Below are 7,052 nucleotides of genomic sequence, written 5' to 3'. Positions count from 1 at the left end.
TCTCTAAATAAATAAATAAACTTAAAAAAAAAAAAGAATATTGGGATACCAATTTTGACTAATCACAGGCTTCACTTGCCGAATGTCCAGTAAAACCAAATGGGCAAAATATATTAGCAGAGTTTTCCTTGTTTTTGTATGTGAGAGATTCCCTAGGGAGCCTACATGTGAAAAAAATTTTGGATCAAAAGAATTTCTTCACATGATTTCTGGAGAGGTGACCATTATAGTTTGCCTCATTTCATTCATTTGAGCATTATAATTACAAACCTGTAGTATATCATGGAATTAATTTGGACCAAACTGTAGAGAAATTTATAGTATTTCTTTTTTTAAATAAAAAAAAAGTTTCATTATTTGTTTTTGAGAGAGTGAGAGAGCACAGGAGAGGGGCAGAGAGAGAGGGAGACACAAAATCCAAAGCAAGCTTCAGGCTCTGAGCATCAACACATAGCCTGATACAGGGCTCGAACTCACAAACTGTGAGATCATGACCTGAGCTGAAGTGGGACACTTGACCAACTGAGCCACCCAGTCCCCCTGTTGTATTTCTAAAGCAAGAGGTCTCTTTAAGGGCCAGTCTGACACCACCATTCATTAATTATACATATGACAAACTGAAGGTAATTCATCAAGCTCATAAATCAAACGCAAATAAACTTGTGTTGAATTTGGAAACTGGGAGACCCCTGGTAAAAGAAGGTAGCATTCTGGAAGCTGCTAGAATTAGCAATGAAACTGAAATTGCATCCTTCCATGAAGAGGATTATGAGAACTGCAAAGCTAATCCCATTTCATCCTAGTGAAAACCTCATGGGGTTTCCTTTTTTGTGTGCCTGTATTAAATTCTTTTATTCCACTAGTGAGGTTTTTGAAATTAACAAACTTAAAAATTTTTTTAAAAGACTTGTTTTGGAAAATTACATTTTCTTCATGCATACACAAGTTGCAATGATTCTTAACACAGAGACCTGCAGTGCGAGACGTGTTAAGAGAAGTCCTTCACGTAGATGTAAATTATATCATATAGAAACCTTGATCTACACACAGAAAGGGAAAACAACAGAAACTAACTACACGGGTAAATATAAGAACTTTCCTTTTTTACTTTGAACAATTTTCTTGAAAATATAATTAACTCTTTAAAAATTTTTTTTGACATTTATTTATTTTTGAGAGACAGAGAGAGACAGAGCATGAGCAGGGGAGGGGCAGAGAGAAAGGGAGACACAGAATCTGAAGCAGGCTCCAGGCTCTGAGCTGTCAGCACAGAGCCCAACACGAGGCTTGAACCCACGAAATGTGAGATCATGACCTGAGCCAAAGTCAGACGCTTAACCGACTGAGCCACCCAGGCACCCCTAAAAAATATAATTAACTCTTAAATAAAAAGTGATAATGTGTTGGAATTATAACATTCATAAATAAAATGTATGAAAGAAAAGCATAAAACCTTGTGGAAGAGAATTAGAACTTCTCCTTTAAATAAATTTTGTAAAGAAATTCTGTAATTTTCTTATAAAAGAATTGATAAAGTATCATCTAAAAGCAAACTGTGATAAATTTTTAAAGAGTATGATATATACCCTAAAGTAACAACTAAAATAGCATAACAAGAATTTGTAGCTGTTAAACCAAAAAGGAGATAAAATGAAATAATAAAAAAATGCTCATTTAGTCTCAAGGCAGAAAAAGAGGAAAAGGCAATCAAAGAACAGATGGAGTATATAGAACAAAACTAACAAGATGGTCTGTTTAAACCCAAAGATATTTAAAAAATCACATTAAATATAAGTGGTCTAAACAGCCTAATCAAAAAGTACAGATTGTCAAATTAAAATTTGTTTAATGTTTATTTATTTTTGAGAGAGCGAGCAGGGGAGGGGCAGAGAGAGAGAGAGAGAGAGAGAGAACAGAATTCCAAGCAGGCTCTGTGCCTTTTGCACAGAGCTGGATGTGGGGCTTGAACCCACAAACCATGAGATCATGACCTGAGACGAAACCAAGAGTTGGATGCTTAACCAACTGAGCCACCCAGGCGTCCCCAGGTTGTCAAATTAGATTAAAAGAAAAGCAGTATATTATTATATGCTGCCTATAAGAAACTTGCAAGAAACTTGAAAGACACAGCTAGGTTAAAAATGAAAGGATGGCTATAATATATATGCCATAATAACTTCAAGCAAAAGCAAGCTGGGGTGGTTATTTTCATTTTAGACAAAATAGATTTCATAGCAAAGAATATAACCTGGGATAAAGAGGATAATTTCATAATGTTACAAAGGATAAATTTATCAAGAGGAAATAAGATTTCTAAGCATTTGTGTACCTAATAACAGAGTTCTAAAATAAAGCAAAACTGATAGAAAATATTTGGCAAATCCACAGTTATTGAATATTTTAATACCGTATCTCAATAACTAATGAAACCAGTAGACAGAAAATAAGTAAGTATATAAAGACTTGAACAGTAGTGTTGACCAACTTGATCTGTGTCATTTATAAAATTTCCCACCAAACAACAGGTACTTTTTAAGTGAATAAGTAAAAGTAAGCATTTATTAAGATAGACCACATTTTTGGCCATCAAAAAAATCTGAATACAATTTAAAGGAGTCAAGTCAAACTACATAATGTTCTTTGAACAAAATTAAATTTTAAGTAAGTAGCCAATAACAAAGATATCAGGAAAAACCACAATATTTAAAAACTAAAAAAAAAATCAGATTAAAAATCTAAAAAAAAAAAACAAACAAAAACCAGAGCTCATGGGTGTAAAGAGCAGAATGAGGTGGCTGCCTGAGGTGGAGAGTGGAGGACGGGCAAAATGGGTGTGAGGGTTTCAAAAGGTACAAATTTCCAATTGCAAAATGTATAAATCATGGGGATCTATAGTGTGGTGACTATAGTTAAGAATACTGTATTGCATATTTGAAAGTAGCTAGGAGAATGGATGTTGAAAGTTCTCATGAGAAAAAAAAATTGTAATTATGTATGGTGATGGATATTAATGGGACTTACTATGGTGGTCATTTTGCAGCATATACAAATATCAGTATGTTGTACACCTGAACTAATATAACATTATGTCCATTATACCTCAATTAAAAAATTAACATACTTATAATCCAAGATTTAAGGAAACATTAAAAAATTGAAAATGTGTTGAACTACATGGAAATTAACTTATCAAAATATGTGGGATGTGGCTAAAATAGTAGTTCAGAAGATAATAAAATTGTGAAATAAAATCTCTAGCCAAAATAGTCAGGAAACAGAAAACACACAAATCATTATGATGAGAAATGAGATAGGTGACATAATTACAGATTCTACAAATATTAAAGATATTAAGGGAATATATAATAAACTTAATGACAATGAATATGACAAATTGATCATATTCCTGAAAACACAAACTTTCACAGCTCACAAAAGGAAAAAAACCCCCATAAAACCGGAATAGCTCTCTTTATATTGAATAAATTAAATTTTGGTTAAAATCTTCAGTTAACCTTTCTGTAGACATCCAGTTTCCACTCGGACATGTACTGAGCATGGAAGTTACCATTCCCATTCTCAGAAAAAGCTGGACAAATGGAAAATTAACAACTTGTCTTGCACCTTGTAGCAAGGTAAAATCTCGGGGCAAACTGCTACCTTTAAATATGGAGAGACGGCACCCGAAAAACAAATAACCCAGTGAAGAAATGGGCAGAAAACATGAATAGACACTTCTCTAAAGAAGACATCCGGATGGCCAACAGGCACATGAAAAGATGCTCAACATCGCTCCTTATCAGGGTAATACAAATCAAAACCACACTCAGATATCACCTCACGCCAGTCAGAGTGGCCAAAGTGAACAAATCAGGAGACTATAGATGCTGGAGAGGATGTGGAGAAACGGGAACCCTCTTGCACTGTTGGTGGGAATGCAAATTGGCGCAGCCACTCTGGAAAACAGTGTGGAGGTTCCTCAAAAAATTAAAAATAGACCTACCCTATGACCCAGCAATAGCACTGCTAGGAATTTACCCAAGGGATGCAGGAGTACTGATGCATAGAGGCACTTGTACCCCAATGTTTATAGCAGCACTCTCAACAATAGCCAAATTATGGAAAGAGCCTAAATGTCCATCAACTGATGAATGGATAAAGAAATTGTGGTTTATATACACAATGGAGTACTACGTGGCAATGAGAAAGAATGAGATATGCCCTTTGTAGCTTCGTGGATGGAACTGGAGAGTGTGATGCTAAGTGAAATAAGCCATACAGAGAAAGACAGATACCATATGGTTTCACTCTTATGCGGATCCTGAGAAACTTAACAGAAACCCATGGGGGAGGGGAAGGAAAAAAAAAAAGAGGTTAGAGTGGGAGAGAGCCAAAGCATAAGAGACTCTTAAAAACTGAGAACAAACTGAGGGCTGATGGGGGGTGGGAGGGAGGGGAGGGTGGGTGATGGGTATTGAGGAGGACACCTTTTGGGACGAGCACTGGGTGTTGTATGGAAACCAATTTGACAATAAATTTCATATATTGAAAATAAAATAGAATAAAATATATAAAAAAAAATAAATGTGGAGAGACGGACATGTCCAGAGAGATACAGAAATCAAAATCTGCTTACCCGGAGAAGAAACCACTAGAGCCTTCAACTCTGATAGAAACACTTGCATGTAATTTTGATGGGTTGCTGAGACTGTGTGACTTGAGTAAGAGGAAGAAATTCTTGGGGTCACAGCAGTAGGGGTTCTCCATGCTTATAGTTAGTCCTTTGGGAAATGGAAATTAGAACCACAATAGGATACATGATACAGTTATTAGGCTTTCTATAATTAAAATGAATTGATGAATATGTGAGTAAATTGGAACCATTATAAACTGTTAGCAAGGATGTATAATTGTACAACCACTTGGAAAACAGGTTGGAAATTTAAAAAAAATGTAGATATATGCCTTCTATATTACCTCAACACTTCATTCCTAATATTTTGTTCAATGTAAGAATCAAATCAACAAAGAGTACATAATTTATTATTCCATTTGTACAAGGATCTAGAAAATGCAAACTAATCTATCGTGGTGGAGACAGCTCAGTGGTTACGTGGGGAGGAGGAGGTGGGATGCAGTGTGGGTCAGGAGAAATGGATTACAAATGGCACCAGAAACTCTTTTAGGTGATGAATATGTTAACAATTTTGATTACAGTAATAATTTCGTGAGTGCCTAAATATGTCAAAATTTATCATATTGTATACTTTATTCATGTAGATTTTATTTTTATGTCAATTATACTTATATGTCAATTATAATTATATGTCAATTATACCTGTTAAAAATTGCTAATCTAGGACTAGTGAAACCTTTGGGGCTTTTGCAGTAGAAATGCAGAACTTTAGTGTGGCTGCTTTTCTACAATCCAGAATACTTGTCCAGGACAAAACAGCCCTACAAGCACAGCTCACAATAACAAAACAATTATAAACCACTCTGTATGTTGTATGGAAGTGTTGACTCGCTAATATTACACTGTATGTTAACTAACTAGAATGTAAATTAAAAAAAAGAGTGACTATATTAAGCAGTAAATTAGATATAATTAAACAGAGAATTAAGGTAAAAATGACACTAAAAGAAGTCATTTAGAGAACAGAATAAAGTGACTGAAAGTATTAAAGAGTGATTGAGAGACATGGAAAACATTTTGGAATAAATACAAGAGAGATAATATAGAATGAAGAAATGGGTAAGAGTGTTCCAGAAAGCAAGAATTCATTAGATAAAGAAAAATAAATAGAAACCTGGGCACATAGTGAACTTGCATTACCTCAAGGAACAAGATACTATTTAAAAAGCTACCAGAGGGGCACCTGGGTGGCTCAGTTGGTTGAGCGTCCAACTTCGGCTCAGGTCATGATCTTGTGGTTTGTGGTTTGAGTCCCACGTCAGGCTCTGTCGCTCTCTCTTTCAAAAATAAATAAACATTAAAAAATAAGTAAAAAGCCACCAGAAAAAAGACAAGTCATCTGAAAGGAGTACCGGTTAGACTGACAGTAGTTGTTATCAGAAACAAGAGTGGCATAATGGAATTAGGCATAATTAGGCATATTTAGGGCATAGTAGAGTAATATATTGAAGATGCTGAGCATAAAATAACTATCAACTGTGGACTCTGTATATGTCTATACTACTTTCAAGAATAATAGTGAAAAAAGACAAAAACTGAGAGCTTACTAATCACAGATTAATCATCATTGAAAAATCCATTAAAAGTGTACCTCAGGGGCTCCTGGGTGTCTCAGTTGGTTAAGTGTCTGACTTTGGCTCAGGTCATGATCTCATGTCTCATGGGTTCAAGCCCCTCATCGGGCTCTGTGCTGACAGCTCAGAGCCTGGAGGCTGCTTTGGACCCTGTGTCTCCCTCTCTCTGCCCCTCCCCTACTCACACTCAGTCAGTCTCTCTCTCTCTCTCTCTCTCAAAAATAAACATAAAAAAAAAGTTTACCTCAGGATGAAGAAAATTGAATCAAGAAAGGAATACAAAAGTTTCCAGGTGAGTAAAGAAATTAATCAAAATATGGTTAAGACTAAATTAACACTGTGGAAAACAATCTTTAATACCGATTAATTAGAGAATTTTAAACATAAGGTAGAGATAAAATTCTGGACAAATATAACATGGAATTTTTGGAGCAGCAAAGCAAGAATTTCAATGTCAGAAAAATTTATTTTATTTGCCTAGTTTAACCACATGAAAGAAGAAAAATTATGACTGTTTCAGTGGATACAGGCATTTTATTTTTTATTTGTAAAAATATTTTTTAATGCTTATTTTTGAGAGTGTGTGCAGAAAGTCTGAGCAAGGGTGGGGCAGAGAGAGAGAAGGAGACACAGAATCCGAAGCAGGTTCCATGTTCTGAGCTGTCAGCACAGAGCCTGATGTGGGGCTTGAACTCACAAACTGTGAGATCATAACCTGAGCCTAAGTCGGACACTTAACTGACTAAGACACCCAGACACCCCATCATCATTTAAAAACTCAA

General features: G+C 35.3%; 1 pseudogene; it reads left to right on the top strand.

Moving 5' to 3' along the window:
• Nucleotides 1–202: 202 nt before the first annotated feature.
• LOC124505041 (UPF0538 protein C2orf76-like) lies at nt 203–803 on the top strand (annotated as a pseudogene).
• Nucleotides 804–7,052: the final 6,249 nt, after the last annotated feature.

This window comes from Lynx rufus, unplaced genomic scaffold (assembly GCF_022079265.1).
Source record: "Lynx rufus isolate CCGP_SWC_20201006 ecotype Redwood Valley unplaced genomic scaffold, mLynRuf1.p SCAF_9, whole genome shotgun sequence".
Lineage (NCBI taxonomy): Eukaryota > Metazoa > Chordata > Mammalia > Carnivora > Felidae > Lynx > Lynx rufus.
The sequence above is the reverse complement of the archived record's forward strand: the minus strand, read 5'-3'. Positions and strand labels throughout refer to the sequence as shown.